The following is a 15,262-nucleotide window of genomic DNA, read 5'->3' as shown; positions in this document are numbered from 1 at the left end:
ATTTACTTAGCACTACTACTAGTATCTATTAGGCATAACTATATATATTCAGCTCTTACAAACATAGAGAACTTTAAGTGACTTATATGCTGTATGTATAAGACATTCGTATGTATTGTATCTTCGTACCAACACATGTGGCTGTAATACTATGGTTTTTTTAGACCTAGCATTTAGGTGTTACTCAGTATTGATGTCCATAGCATAATCGGGTGTCCACCATATTTGTATTGTTACACACACATTGACTAGATTTCCTTGCTTCCCCATGTCTCATCTTATTCCCAGCACAATTCACTAGCATCACACTCCACACCTGTCATCCCCTTTTACAATTCCATCAGCATTCACACCCATTACTTTATATACTTATAAATTTTTCATTTTCAACTTTTCACATTCACACTCTTCATCATATATATTTTTTCACCATTGCCAGGGTGTATTTATCTATCGTTCCACATCATCACCTATCCCCTCCTTCTCTTTTCCCCCCCCCCCTCCCCTTCCCTGTCCATGTTACACATTACACAATTCACACCATAGTAAGCCGTTTCATGTTACTTTTTATTTCCAGCTGTACACAATACTTTGCAAACCATTCGCATCGTAAGTTCTTTTCCTTGTTTCCTTCTGGCATATATCACTGATGGATCGTGCGCTGGTGTCCATGACATCCTGATCAGATGTTCATGTCCGAGGGGGGAGTGGCCCTGGCCTCTTCCGACCGCTGTCTAGATACAGAGTAGGATGTGTGGGGGGTGTGGTCAGTCTGCACCGCCCCACATCCTCTCTGATGACGCGGACCGGAAGTGGGGCAGCGCCATCTTGGTACCCCGCACCAGACGCCGTTTTTCGTCACTTGATTGTGCCTCCTCCTCCTCTTACATCACGAACACCTGAGCTACGCTCCATATATTGGTAGATTCTAGCAGCTTGACCCTAACCCCGGACGAAGGCAGTCGCCGAAACGCGCGTCGGGTCCAGACATCTTCATCATGTCCACTGGTATGTCATAGAGCTATTACCGACTTTCTTACCTGGTACTGGCTTGGTACCTCGTTGTGTGTCTATACACATTGTTGCATGTTACCTGTAGTACTGACCTTGTAAAACATACTATGGTGTACATTGGGTTATTATACATACGCAGATAATCATTATACTCAGGTATCTGCAATATTATCATTTCTACATACACACTCTTATAGAGGCAACCCAGATAGTACACACATGCATTCCATCCCTTGTTGACCGTCTTTTTGCCATTATTCACTAGGCTTTATTAGCTACAGGTCCGCATAGGCACGCACACTATCTTATTTTGCTGTATCAACAAATAAACAAGTCTGTATAGACTCATGTCACATTAACATCCAGTGCATGATTGCTCTCGATGTCTTTTTATTGAGTGACTCATTCCCTGTTCCAGTTTTAACCTTTGTCATGTTTTCATGTTAATAAAATTTTGTATTTTGTTACTAATTTGTCGTGCTTCAGTCGATCATTTTCTTTGTTGGATTTAACAGTATATAATTAGTATAGAAAGTGAGAATTACACCCAGTATACAGGACAGGAGAAGTGGTACTGTGCAGTGTCTATATATATATATATATATATATATATATACAGAATAATACAGACACTGAGAATTACACCCAGTATACAGGACAGGAGAAGTGGTACTGTGCAGTGTATATATATACAGAATAATACAGATACTGAGAATTACACCCAGTATACAGGACAGGAGAAGTGGTGCTGTGCAGTGTCCATATATACAGAATAATACAGATACTGAGAATTACACCCAGTATACAGGACAGGAGAAGTGGTACTGTGCAGTGTCCATATATACAGAATAATACAGATACTGAGAATTACACCCAGTATACAGGACAGGAGAAGTGGTACTGTGCAGTGTCCATATATACAGAATAATACAGATGCTGAGAATTACACCCAGTATACAGGACAGGAGAAGTGGTACTGTGCAGTGTCCATATATACAGAATAATACAGATACTGAGCATTACACCCAGTATACAGGACAGGAGAAGTGGTACTGTGCAGTGTATATATACAGAATAATACAGATACTGAGAATTACACCCAGTATACAGGACAGGAGAAGTGGTACTGTGCAGTGTCTATATATATATATATACAGAATTATACAGACACTGAGAATTACACCCAGTATACAGGACAGGAGAAGTGGTACTGTGCAGTGTATATATATACAGAATAATACAGATACTGAGAATTACACCCAGTATACAGGACAGGAGAAGTGGTGCTGTGCAGTGTCCATATATACAGAATAATACAGATACTGAGAATTACACCCAGTATACAGGACAGGAGGAGCGGGTGTGTGCTGTCTGTGTGTTGGAGGAAGCTCTTTCCGGGTGTCGGCTCTTTCCTCTCCAGGGAGAGAGTTTGCTGCTTGGGATGAGAGGAAGTTCTTCCCAGCCAAGTGCTTCTCAGCCTCCTGTTACCCGGTCTAGGCCGGCGGGTAGCGGGAGCGTTCAGCAACCGGCCGAAGTTGTGGGGGTGAGAAGATCTAGTCGGGGTCACAGCGATGTGGCCCCGATCCTGTCCCCGCCTGAAACCAGGACAGAAAGCCAGGAAAGCCGCAAGGTTCCTGGTGTTGCAGCCAGCAGGATTGCTCCTGGAGATGTGCAGCAGAGCATGCATGATGGTGTGGAGGCAGATTGGGGTGAACTACGTGCCACGGAGTCAACAACCACCTTTAGCTCCCGTGTTGCGGAGTGCCTCCGTGGGTATGAGGACGCCGGGAAGGCCATTCGGAAGCTCCAGGAGGAGCTGAAAGCAGCCCGGGTTCGGTCGCACGTCACTTCTGGAGCAAAGAGGTTGGTAGTAATGGCGACTATCAGGGATCTCAAATCTGAGGTGGATGCCCTGAAAGAAAAGCGCAAGTTTATTTTGGAGAATAGTGGACCTTTCAAGGAGAAACTCCTTAATGATGATCGGTTCCGGGCAATGAAGGGTGTCTGTGACCCTGGAAAGCAGACGGATGATGAGGGTGAGGAGGAGGAAATGTGTCCGGGTGCGTCTGGTCAGCGGAGTACGTGCAGCGAGCTGCCTGCAGAGCAAGTGGCTTTACCCATGGACTCCAGCTCAGCTGGTGAGGGGGACACCTGTGACCAGGACATCAGCAGCAGCAATTCAGGTGGGAGGCTGATGGCGGAAATACGGCAGCTCCAGTCTCCGGTGAGCCTGCAGCATTTTTCTTTTGGCGCGGACTTGGGTCCAGAGGAGAATGTTAATGCCAAGCGCGCAGCAAAGCGCAAAGCCCGGCGGCGACTAAAATCAAGAAAGGCTGGAAAAATCGTGGAGGAGGTCAGTTTTAAGTTTGTTCCCCACCCAGTGCTACCCCAGCTGGCCGCAGGGTCAGCTCGCTGCACAAGCCCCGTGATCCAGCCTAGCCCGGGCCCTGAAGTGGGTCCGGTGCAGGAAAGCGGGGAGATTAATGATGGCGTGATAATGGAGGCTGATGTCCCTGCTTGTCGTAGTAGCGGTGGCGTTTTTGGTGGCGTTTTTAAGGCGTCAATAGCGCCAGATAATGTTGGTGGCCCAGTGTTGGGTGCAGAACAAAGCTCTGGTGCTCAGGTTTCCTCCTCAGTAATGGGGGGCGGCTCGACACCAGAGCTGGCAGCGAATATTCCAGTGTCCCTGGAACCCGTTGGTGCTACTGAGCGGCGGCAGCATGAAGGGGCTGCTGGGACTGACGGCACGGTTGAATGTCCCCCCAAGCTTGCGGTCATTGGGTCCGGTGGCGCAGTCACTAGTATTCCTTTGGTGGCTGCGTCACATGAATCCCCAGCCCGGGAGCCAGCTTTGCCAGGGGTGAGGGCGAGTCTGGGCATTGCTGGCTCTAAGAAGGAAGGATTGTCTCAAGTAAAGAAATGTCACGCTAATGAGGTGGAGGGGAAACCTGATGACACCGAGGCGATAACATCCGGCCCAGAAACACTTTTTACTGCTGGTCCAGAGGGTGAGGGTATGAATGGTGCCGGTACAAGTGCTGTTAATAATGGTGAGGGTATGAATGGTGCAGGTACAAGTGATATTGATAATGGTGAGGGTATGAATGGTGCAGGTACGAGTGATATTGATAATGGTCCCTCTCCTGTGTCTGGGGCCGGGGTGAGTGCTGGGAATGTTACTGCCAGGGGTATGAGGTCTAGTGAGGCCGGTCCATCTGCCCCCCCAGGGGTGACTACTCGCAGTTATGCCAGTGTCACTGCTGGGGCCTCCTCCTCATCTTCAGGCTCTGGGGACGGTATTTTACAGCGGCGCCTCCTGGAGGCCCTTAAAAAGGGTGAGAGAACAATAATGGTAGAGGGCCGAGCGGTTGATCTGTCCTTCTGGATAGACAGGCATGGCCTGACTGCTTTCCGAGAAGAAAGGGAAGGGGAAACTGTGTGGACCCTTCCGACAGCCGGGCCTGGGGGGGCTCGTAGGAATGTTGTTCGTCTTCGCTGGAGAGGCAATGATACGTGCCCACCTAGGGCAAAAATAGTTGAGCTTCTCTTGAAGATGAATTTCAGGGCGATCGACATCTTTGCCCTGATACATCCCTATGGCACCCCAGTATTTGACATCAGCTTTGTTCGGCCGGAGGGCCTGGAGCTCTTTTGGTCAAATTATGAGCTGGTGAAGAATGAGCCCGGCTGGCGAGACTTCGCTGTACAAGCGTTGTCTCGTCAGAGCGAAATCAAGAAGGTGACCGTCCTAACTTGCAATGAGTGTCTTTCTTGTATGGACATTATGACCTGGCTCAGCAGGTACGGGGAGGTAACGGAGGTCCCCAAAAAAAACAGGGATGAATTTGGCATCTGGTCAGGGGCCTGGACCTTTATGGTTAAATTAAAGCGTTCAGGAAGTTCTGTCACCCACATCCCTTCCTCAGCCTTTTTAGGAAGGGACCGAATCCTGGCCTTTTACCAGGGGCAGCCGAAGCTCTGCCACAGGTGTGGTGACCCCACGCACTTCAGTGCCCACTGCAGAGTGCAGAAGTGTGCGTTGTGCGGGGGGATAGGTCATCTTGCCACATCCTGTGGGGATATTCGGTGTCACCTGTGTGGGGATCTAGGTCACCCATTCAGTCGCTGCCCTCGTTCCTTTGCCAACGCCATGGCGGGCCCAGCGGGAGAAAGCCGAGAGGTTGCTCCTGCCGTGGTTGGCACTGGTGGAGGTGAAGGGGCTGAGGGGCCAGGGAAGAAAGGCAAGTCACCCTCCAAGTTAAGGCGATTGGAGAACCGTCGAAGGAGTAGGGAGCTCGGGGAGCCCCAGGCAACTGGGGTAACCCTTGGCCCTGCTCCGGGGGCAAGTGTCATTGCTACTGAGGCCCTGGGGGAACAGGACTTGAATGAAGAGGTCAGGAGGTTGGAGAGGGAGGAGGAAGCCGCTTCTTCATGTTCCTCGCTATATGAAAGTATGGATGAGGACAGTAGACGGTGGCTAGATGAAAAGCGCAAGCAGGGTGCTAAAAAGAAAAAAAAGGGAGATAAGAAATCTTCTCCTCCCCTGGTCCAGGTGCCTAAGGAAAGCCCAACCGACTCACCTCTTGTTGTTCTCTCAAACCGCTTTCAAACCCTCAAGGACATCTCCTCTTCAGATGAGGAGTGTGGGGGCGAGGATGTGGCGAAGGTGACGAGGGGGTCTGTGGGGGGCGTCCAGCTTCTTGCCTCAGGGCATGCGGAACCCTCAGGGAGAAGCGCTGTCTCGGAGCCTGGAGGTGAGGTTGATAGTGGTGCTGGTGAGGAGGTGGAGGAAGGGAGGGATATGGACACATCAGCATCCCTCAAAAGGGCCCTCGGCTCTTCATCAGACAGTGATAAAAACCAGGGGAAGGGCAAGGGGAAGGGGAAAAAGGTCATCTAATTCAATCACCCAGGATGGCGGCACCCACCCCGTTGACGCTGGCATCTATTAATGTCGCCAGCATTAAATCTGACAAGGCTAGATTTGCGGCCTTTGATTTTCTCGGCCGAATTGAGGCCGACATTTTATTTTTGCAAGAGACCAGGCTGACAGACTTGGCAGCCATACATAAAGCGAAAAAGGAGTGGAGGCGTGGACCATCTTATTGGTCTCTTGCGGCCGAGCCGGGTAGCGGGGTGGCGGTTCTTTTCACCGCATCGGTAGAATGCAGACGGGTTATTGAATTAGAAATGGGGAGGTGCCTGATCTTGGATGTCCTCATGAAGGGACAGGAGCTCAGGCTCATTAACATCTATGGTCCCCAAACCAGCTGGGACCGGAAAAGTCTCTTTATGAGGATCAAGCCCTATCTTTTTACGAGTCGGCAGGTGGTCTTTGGAGGGGACTTCAATGCTGCCACGAGGTCCCAAGATAGGGGAGGTTCCAGAGACAGGCTGACTTATGACTGTGTGGCCCTAAATAGGATAGCTAGTGAGGCTCGCCTGGTGGATGTCCACATCCGGCACACCCCAGGCCACGCGGGATTCACCTTTTATCGAGGTAGTTGTAGGTCTAGAATAGATAGGTTTTATTTAAAGGAGGATGCCATCTCTTCGGCAGTGTCCGTCGTTGAGGTGGAGTTCTCCGACCACTGTTTAATTTTATTTTCTCTGAATGTTGCAGAGACCCCCCGGATGGGAAGAGGCTTTTGGAGGCTCAATTCGTCTCTCTTGGAAGAAGCGGAGATAAGACGGTCCTTTGAGGATTTCTTTCAGAGCCAGGTACCGTTACTGGATCTTTGTAGCAGTAAGTCGGAGTGGTGGGAGATGTTCAAAAAAAGGGTGGCGAGTTTCTTCCGCCAGCTCTCGAGCCTCAGGAGCCTGGACAGGTATCGCCTGTATCAGGGCCTGAGGAGGAAACTCGAGCATCTTGTCTCGACTGGAGGTGACCGCGAGGACATTTCCAGAGTGAAATCTTTGCTTAAGAGTTGCCAGTATGATAGACACGCATCTTTAGTTTTTGAGAGGGATTTTGGGAAGTACCGCTCGCCCGACCCCTACAAGAACTGCAAGATGTCAGTAAATAGTAAAGTGGTTTCAGGACTGATGGACAGTACAGGATCCCTGAAAAGGTCCAGATCAGGGATCTTGGAGGTCGTCAGATCCTTTTACTCGCACCTCTTGGGAAAGATGGATCTTGATCGGGATGCGATGTCGGCTTTCCTGGCTGAAACTGTCCCCGAACCAGGAGTAGACCCCTCTCTTGGTGTCTTGGCAGAGGCGATCAGGGAAGAGGAAGTGAGACTGGCGATTGAAGGGCTTGCCCTCAAGAAGTCGCCGGGTCCAGATGGCTTAACGTCTGAATTTTACAAGACCTTTAAGGACATTTTAGTTCCCCTGTTGACTGAGGTGTTGAATGAGTGTCTTTCCTCGGGCACTTTGCCGAAGTCAATGAGGAGGTCGGCCCTGATCATCCTGTCAAAGGGTAAAGACCCATCGCACATTGAGAATTGGCGTCCCATAGCGCTACTCAATGTGGACAGAAAGGTTCTGGCAAAGGTGCTGTTTAATCAGCTGGTGAAATTTGCACCCCGGCTCCTTTCGGGGGCTCAGCATTGCTCTGTTCCAGGCCGCAGCGCGTTTAGCGCTGTACTCGGTGTCCGAGAGGCAGTGGAGCAGAGTAGGGCGGGCCGTTGGAAGGGGTACTTGCTGTCCTTGGATCAGGCAAAAGCGTTTGATCGGGTTGATCACGAGTATCTCTGGTCGGTCCTTCTGAGGTATGGTCTGCCGGGGGGGTTTGTTGATTGGCTTAAGATCTTGTATGCAGGGGCAGAGAGTTTTCCGCTTGTGAACGGTTGGATTGGCCGCTCTTTTGAGGTTGGGTCTGGGGTTCGCCAGGGTTGCCCGCTGAGCCCGCTTTTATACGTGTTCGCGATTGACCCCTTCCTTAGGAGGGTAGATCGTGGACCGTTGGTGGGAGTCAGCATGGACTTGGCAGCCTCGGAAGCCACTCTGAGAGTGGTGGCGTATGCGGATGACGTCACCGTCTTTGTGTCCTCGAGAGGGGAGGCAGAGTGGGTGATGTCTGAAGTTGACCGCTACTCGGAGGCATCCGGGTCCATGATCAACCAGGATAAGTGTAAGAGTCTCTGGCTGGGAGGGGGAGATCCTACCTTTGATCTCTCGGACACTCTTCCAGGGCCTCAGGAGTTTGTAAAAATTCTCGGCATCGAATTTGGCCAGGGGGATTACCCCAAACAAAATTGGGACAGCAGGCTAAAGATCGCCGCTCAGAAGGTCGACCAGTGGAAGGGTTGGTCTTTGACCCTCAGGGAAAGGGTCAACTTGATCAAAACTTTCCTGCTCCCTTTGTTAATCTATTTGGGCAGTGTCTGCATCTTGCCAGAACCTCTCTGGACTCGGGTCTACAGCTTGTTCTTCCAGATGTTATGGGGGAATAAGCTGAACCTAGTCAAGAGGGAGGTGACATACCGTACGAGGAGACTAGGGGGGTTGTGTATGGTCAACCCTGTGGTATTCCTGGTTAATACCTTTGTAAAGATCAACATGTCAAACCTCTGGCAAGAGAGGGCTCCTCCGTGGGTAGTCTCCTGCAGGGGGTGGTTTCGGCCTTTCTTCCAGGAATGGGAGACAGGAGGGCAAGTGAAGGACCTTCGCACGCCGCATGGGCATCTTCCGGCTTACGCTACCGTGGTTCTGAAAACAATTCGCCGGTGGGGTCTGGGGATGTGGGAGATCAGGACTCTGTCAAGGAGGCTCCTTGACAACAGAGTTCTGTTGACCCATTTCCAGAAGCCCCTGGCGCTCAGGGACTGCCCAAGTCGGGATCTGGAGGTTGGTTTGAGGGTTTTAAATTCTAGTAGGATCCCTTTAAAGTTTTGGGACTTGGCTTGGCGTTGCTTCCATGGGAAACTGTATGTGAGGGACAACTTGAAACACAGGAACCCTGAGGAAAGGGGTTGTCCCCGGGAGGAGTGTGGCGGCGTGCTGGAAAGCATGGAGCACTTCCTGCTTCATTGTCCCCTCAATACAGGGGTCTACAGCAGGGTGGGTGCCTCCATTGGTTGGCCTGGTCTGACCGGTCTCTCCTATGCGGAATGGGCCTATGGAACATTCAGACACCTGGGTGGTCGAGATCGGGGCACTTTATTCTTAGTCAGCTTAGCGGTCAGGTACGGCACGTGGAACGCACTGTGTTTTGTATCAACCAGACAAAAAACCCTCCCGGAGGAAGAGGTGGTGAGGAACATTCTCGGTGACCTGGGGAAGGTTCGTTCTTTGGAGTTCGAGAGACTGGGCACGAGTAGGGCCTCCATGCTTTGGAGGGGTTTCTCCTTCAGCGTGCCCTAGTCTAGTCGTCTCTATTCCTGGTGGGGGGCTAATGCTGTCACTGTAGCTTTTTGTTTTCTGTATAGTTGATGATGGATATAGGGCTTGCAGGTACCGAACCAGGGCCTTGTGGGTAGGATTTGTTAAGGATGTGTTATGTGTTATGTCAGGTAATGTATGCCATTGTACAGGCTGAGTCTTTACTTACTATATCTTGTAGAGTGTAGTATTTTTGTATAGATGTGAGGGGGTTAGGTGTTAGGTGGGGAGGGGGGAAAGGGGGGGAGGGGGGGTACAAATAATAAGAAAAAGCCGGGCCCGATCAAAGAGACATTGAAGGATGGACGATGGTGTCGGTCGGAGCTTAAAGGTACGGACTTTGGACTGGACATTGGTCTTGAATTGGGTATAATGTAGATATTATATATATATATGTATGTTCAGTATTGTTTTGTATATATTGTATATATTGGTTACTAATTGGTATTCATATTGCGGATTTGTGGTTAAGAAAAAGGGTGGAGGGAAAAAAAAAATAAAAAATAAAAAAAAAAAAAAAATGTAAAAATGTAAAAAAAAAAAAAAAAAAAAATAAAAAAAAAAGGGGGGGTTATTTGACGATTAGGCTCATGTTGTGTTTTCTCATGTAGGAATTTCTCATTTTTCCTTGGTTAATATATTTTGATGGGCACATGGACCGGTTAGGGTCAGTTTTTGGTTTTATTGTGGTTTAACAATTTTATTTATTTTATTTTTTAGACTGTTACTGATTTTGTTCTTTTGAGGCGTCTGGATTGATGTTGTGACTATGAGTTTTGTGTATTTGTATTTATACTGATGTGAGTGACGTGTGGATGATGAGTGATGTGTGGATGATGTGAGTGATGTGTGGATGATGTGAGTTATAATACAGAAGACTGAGTGCTGGTAGGAATGTGATCTGGACCAGAGAGGAGACGGCCGAGATTCATAATGTGTTTATAACTTGTTCGTTTTGTGTTGGTTTATGACCCGTGTATTGTATGTGCGGATTTATGGTATGTGTGTGTTTGTTAACATTTATTAAAAAGATGAGAAGTGGTACTGTGCAGTGTATATATATACAGAATAATACAGATACTGAGAATTACACCCAGTATACAGGACAGGAGAAGTGGTACTGTGCAGTGTCCATATATACAGAATAATACAGATACTGAGAATTACACCCAGTATACAATACAGGACAGTGGAAGTGGTACTGTGCAGTGTATATATACAGAATAATACAGATACTGAGAATTACACCCAGTATACAGGACAGGAGAAGTGGTACTGTGCAGTGTATATATACAGAATAATACAGATACTGAGAATTACACCCAGTATACAGGACAGGAGGAGTGGTACTGTGCAGTGTCCATATATACAGAATAATACAGATACTGAGAATTACACCCAGTATACAGGACATGAGAAGTGGTACTGTGCAGTGTATATATACAGAATAATACAGATACTGAGAATTACACCCAGTATACAGGACATGAGAAGTGGTACTGTGCAGTGTATATATATACAGAATAATACAGATACTGAGAATTACACCCAGTATACAATACAGGACAGTGGAAGTGGTACTGTGCAGTGTGATGTGTTTCGGCTGGATGTCGGGGGAACATGAATATATATCACACTGGTGTCTACACAATATTGTATATGATTGGAGATGATGGGAATGTTTGGATGATATAAATGACAGGATATGATCTGGACATTGTCGCTGTCACCTTCTGTATCTGCTGTGTCTCAGGATGACAGTGAACCTGCTGGAGGTAAATAATCCCGTAAATTATACATATTTGTATAATCCATGAGAATATATTCATCTAATCCTATCACATCCTCTATCAATTTTGCTGAATACCTGAAAATACTATTGATGAGATGCAGGAGATGCCAATCCTGATTGATAATAGTTTGTGGGATGCCAATGAGTAACCATGTAATCTGTCACCAATGTCTTAAAGAAACATTGACTTATACTTCAAGGACATAGTCAGTGCCCTCAACACAAATAAGGCTGAGCAAGAAAGAAATCCCATGGTGGACAGTTCTGGCTGAGGCTGGGTTCACACGAGCATGTTCGGTCCGTAAAGGACGGAACGTATTTCGGCCGCAAGTCCCGGACCGAACACACTGCAGGGAGCCGGGCTCCTAGCATCATAGTTATGTACGACGCTAGGAGTCCCTGCCTCTCCGTGGAACTACTGTCCCGTACTGAAAACATGATTACAGTACGGGACAGTTGTCCTGCAGCGAGGCAGGGACTCCTAGCATCGTACATCACTATGATGCTAGGAGCCCGGCTCCCTGCAGTGTGTTCGGTCCAGGACTTGCGGCCGAAATACATCCGTCAAATACGGATGTAATGACCTCGTGTGAATCCAGCCTTAGGACGTGTTGGCCCTCGTGCTGCGCACACCGGCTCCGGCACATAAGGTGGATACGGGTTTGTCGCAGGGTTTGTGCGCTGCGGCTGCTCTCGTCTGTGTCACTAGTGATAAACGTCAGGGCTCCGGCACAGAATATACGGCGGTTTGCAGAGTTCAATGTCGCCTTGCGTTTGCCCCGTGTATTAATCTCACAGACATTATGTCTGCCTCTGCCCGCTACATGTTCTGTAATAGAATAGGATTGGGATCATCCAGTAGATTCCTGGTGGCGCTAACCATGTTAATTAAAGGGGAAGCAACATTATTTTGACACGTGTCTGAGCGCACCCTCACCCCAGGAACCAGTCTGAACTGAGCACGTAGAAGAGGGACGTCTCGACACCTTATTTTCCCTCTTTGCCCAAGAAACCACTAAAACAACAATTCTTGTCATGCTCCTCCCACTTAGGCCCTGCACTAGACATAACACAATTATTCCTGGAGTGTTCCTTTAAAAAATATTTTTTGTTTCTATAAAGGCTACATTATTCCAATTTTACCGACCAAAGCACATATTAACCTGCTGCTCTGCTCATTAGCCAATTAATTTCAGTGGCTGACACGGCGACAGAGATGTGCGCGCTAATTAATACACAGTCATTAAAATAACCGCTCCCGGAAATAGAACAGGACATGTAATCACGTTATATCAGCACCAGTCGTGGTCCTTATAGAAGACGGTGGGTCTCACCTGCCACACACACCTTCCCGGACGTCGCCTGCTCCAATTTTTACAATTTGTCTTCGCGCCCCTCAGATCTGCCACTCCCTCCTCCGTCTTCCCAGCAATCAAGTGTAAAGATGTAGTTAATAACTGTTAATTAGCTTTCCCCGAGCTGTGAGCAGGAAGGTAACACATTCACATCAAGCAGCTCCGGCTTTACATGGAGCCAATGTTAGGGAAATTTTTTTAGAATAATTCCAAAAATAGTAAAATGGGAGCATGCAGAACAATCCTATGGATATTTCTACTTATATCACCCCCGTATAAAGGAGTTATGTCCTATATACTCAAAACCACAAAAAAGGCCATACTCACTAGGTAGGTGGGTGGGTGAAAACCCGTTCCCATCAGGACGCAGACGGGTCAAAGAATGCTGCAGAAGGAGTGTGCATTAAATAGTGATAGCCCCTCCCACTAGTCTATACCCCATGTTTCATGGATATTTCTTACTACGTATACTACACTTTTTTTCAGGACGCAGCCGGGTCTTATATGCTGGGAGGGCATGATGTGCTGGCGTTTGGTTTGGAATGCAGAGCAGCCCGCTTTAGCTAACACTAGCGGCGTTACAAATAGGCTGTTATTCGGCAAGTTACGCCATGCCTGACGACCAGCACATTATCCCTCCACGTATTACACATAGTGCTGACACCCCATGTACTATTCACAGCACTGACCCCTATTCATCACATTTATTTATTTATTTTTATTACATTATTACACAGTTCTGACACTTTCATACATACATATTTATTTTTTGCCATCCATTCACACCCTAGCACTACACTGACACACATTTATCGCACACCTTTGAGCACTTAGTTCGCCACTCCCCTCAAGACTAGTGGGAGGGGCTATCACTATTTAATGCACACTCCTTCTGCAGCATTCTTTGACCCGTCTGCGTCCTGATGGGAACGGGTTTTCACCCACCCACCTACCTAGTGAGTATGGCCTTTTTTGTGGTTTTGATGATATTTATGTCCCATTTTTTCTGTTTATGTCCTATATACTAGCTCTTGCCAAGTGCCCCCATCCTCAACTCTCAATCAAGACCCCATCTCAATTTCACAGGGTGTTATTCTTCATTACATTGTGGCTGACCAACCTGTTGCCCCCTTTTTGGAGTCATCAGTGCGGGACAGAACATTGTGATCCTATAAATACATGGTGTAAAAATATTACAGCACAACAATGGGATTTTTTTTTAGTTGGACACTATCCGGCTTGAAGATGGCATCCTGTGACATACTGTTTCACCCTTGTTTGGACTCATTAGTGTAGGACAGGTTGCTGTGGTCTGTACAGGAATTCATGCAAGAAAATGAGAAGGGTCACAAATATTATGACATTTTTGCAACACCTAGGTTTGTAGACATCAACCTGTAAACAACCTGTTACACTTACTGGGATAGGTTGTTGTGATCTACCGATGAAGAACTACAAAACAGTCAGTTTTGGAGAAATCAACCTTCAGAAAACCTGTTTCACCCTTGTTTAGACTCATTAGTGTAGGACAGGTTGGTAAATTTGTAAACTTTTACAACAAGCAGATTTTTAGACCGCAAACTGTGACCAACCTGTTCCACCCTTATTTGGACACCTTAGTGTGGGATAGGTTCTTGTGATCTGCAAGTGAAGAACTGCACAGTCTATTTCAGCACAACAAGGTTAGGAATATTCTCACATATTCCAAATAGCCAAGTTTGGAGATATCAAGCTGCAGACAACCTGTTCCCCCTTGTATGGACTCATTAGTGTAAGACAGGTTGTCATGGTTAGGAAGGAAATGTATGCAAAATCAGCTTCAGTAACATAATAACAAGAGTTAGAAACCTTTTTACATTTTCACTTGGCCAGATTTAAAGACCTCGACCAGAAGACAACCTGTTTCACGCTTGTTTGGACTCATTAGTGTAAGATAGGCTTTTTAGTTACAAAGTGAAGAACACCAAAATGTATGCAAGCACCACCTTGTTTCAACTCCGTGTAGGATAGGTTATTATGGTTCGTAAGCGTAGCGCTTAAAAACTATTTCAGAAGGTTGATTTGTAAATTTTTGCAAAAAGCAGATTTGTAGACCTCAAACTGTAGACAACCTGTTCAATTCTTTTTTTGGACTCATTAGTGTAGGACAGGTTGCTGTGTCCAGGAAGGAAACTCTTAAGCAATACAATGAGAAGGGTCAGAAACTTTTTACCATTTTCACTTTGGCATGATTTAAAGACCTGTTTCACCCTTATTTGTACTCCTTAGTGTAGGATAGGTTCTTGTGATGTGCAAATAAAAAATTCATGGTCTATTTCAGCACAACAACGTTAGGAATAGTCTCTCATTTTCCCAATTGCCAAGTTTGGAGATATCAAGCTGCAGACAACCTGTTTCCGCCTTTTATAGACTCATTAGTGTAAGACAGGTTGTCATGGTTAGGAAGGAAATGTATGCAATATCTGCTTCAGTAACATAATGATAAGGGTCAGAAACCTTTTTACATTTTCACTTGGCCAGAATTAAAGAGATCGACCTGTAGACAACCTGTTTCACCCTTGTTTGGAGTCATTAGTGTAGGATAGGTTGTTGTGATCTGAAAGTAAGGAACTACACAGTCTATTTCAGCTCAACAAGGTTATGAATATTCTCACATTTTCCCAATTGCCAAGTTTGGAGATATCAAGCTGCAGACAACCTGTTCCCCCTTGTATGGACTCATCAGTGTAAGACAGGTTGTCAGGGTAGGAGGGAAACTGCCGCAAAATCTGCT

At 47.1% G+C, this 15,262-nt stretch overlaps 1 protein-coding gene across 1 annotated transcript in view; it reads left to right on the top strand.

Moving 5' to 3' along the window:
- PEA15 (proliferation and apoptosis adaptor protein 15) overlaps positions 1-15,262 on the top strand; it is a 66,092-nt gene that overhangs the window by 39,563 nt on the left and 11,267 nt on the right. The gene's annotated exons all lie outside the window — the stretch shown is intronic.

The sequence above is a fragment of the Rhinoderma darwinii genome, chromosome 12 (genome assembly GCF_050947455.1).
Source record: "Rhinoderma darwinii isolate aRhiDar2 chromosome 12, aRhiDar2.hap1, whole genome shotgun sequence".
Classification (NCBI taxonomy): domain Eukaryota; kingdom Metazoa; phylum Chordata; class Amphibia; order Anura; family Rhinodermatidae; genus Rhinoderma; species Rhinoderma darwinii.
Note: the sequence above shows the minus strand (reverse complement) of the source record. Positions and strands in the feature narration are given on the sequence as shown.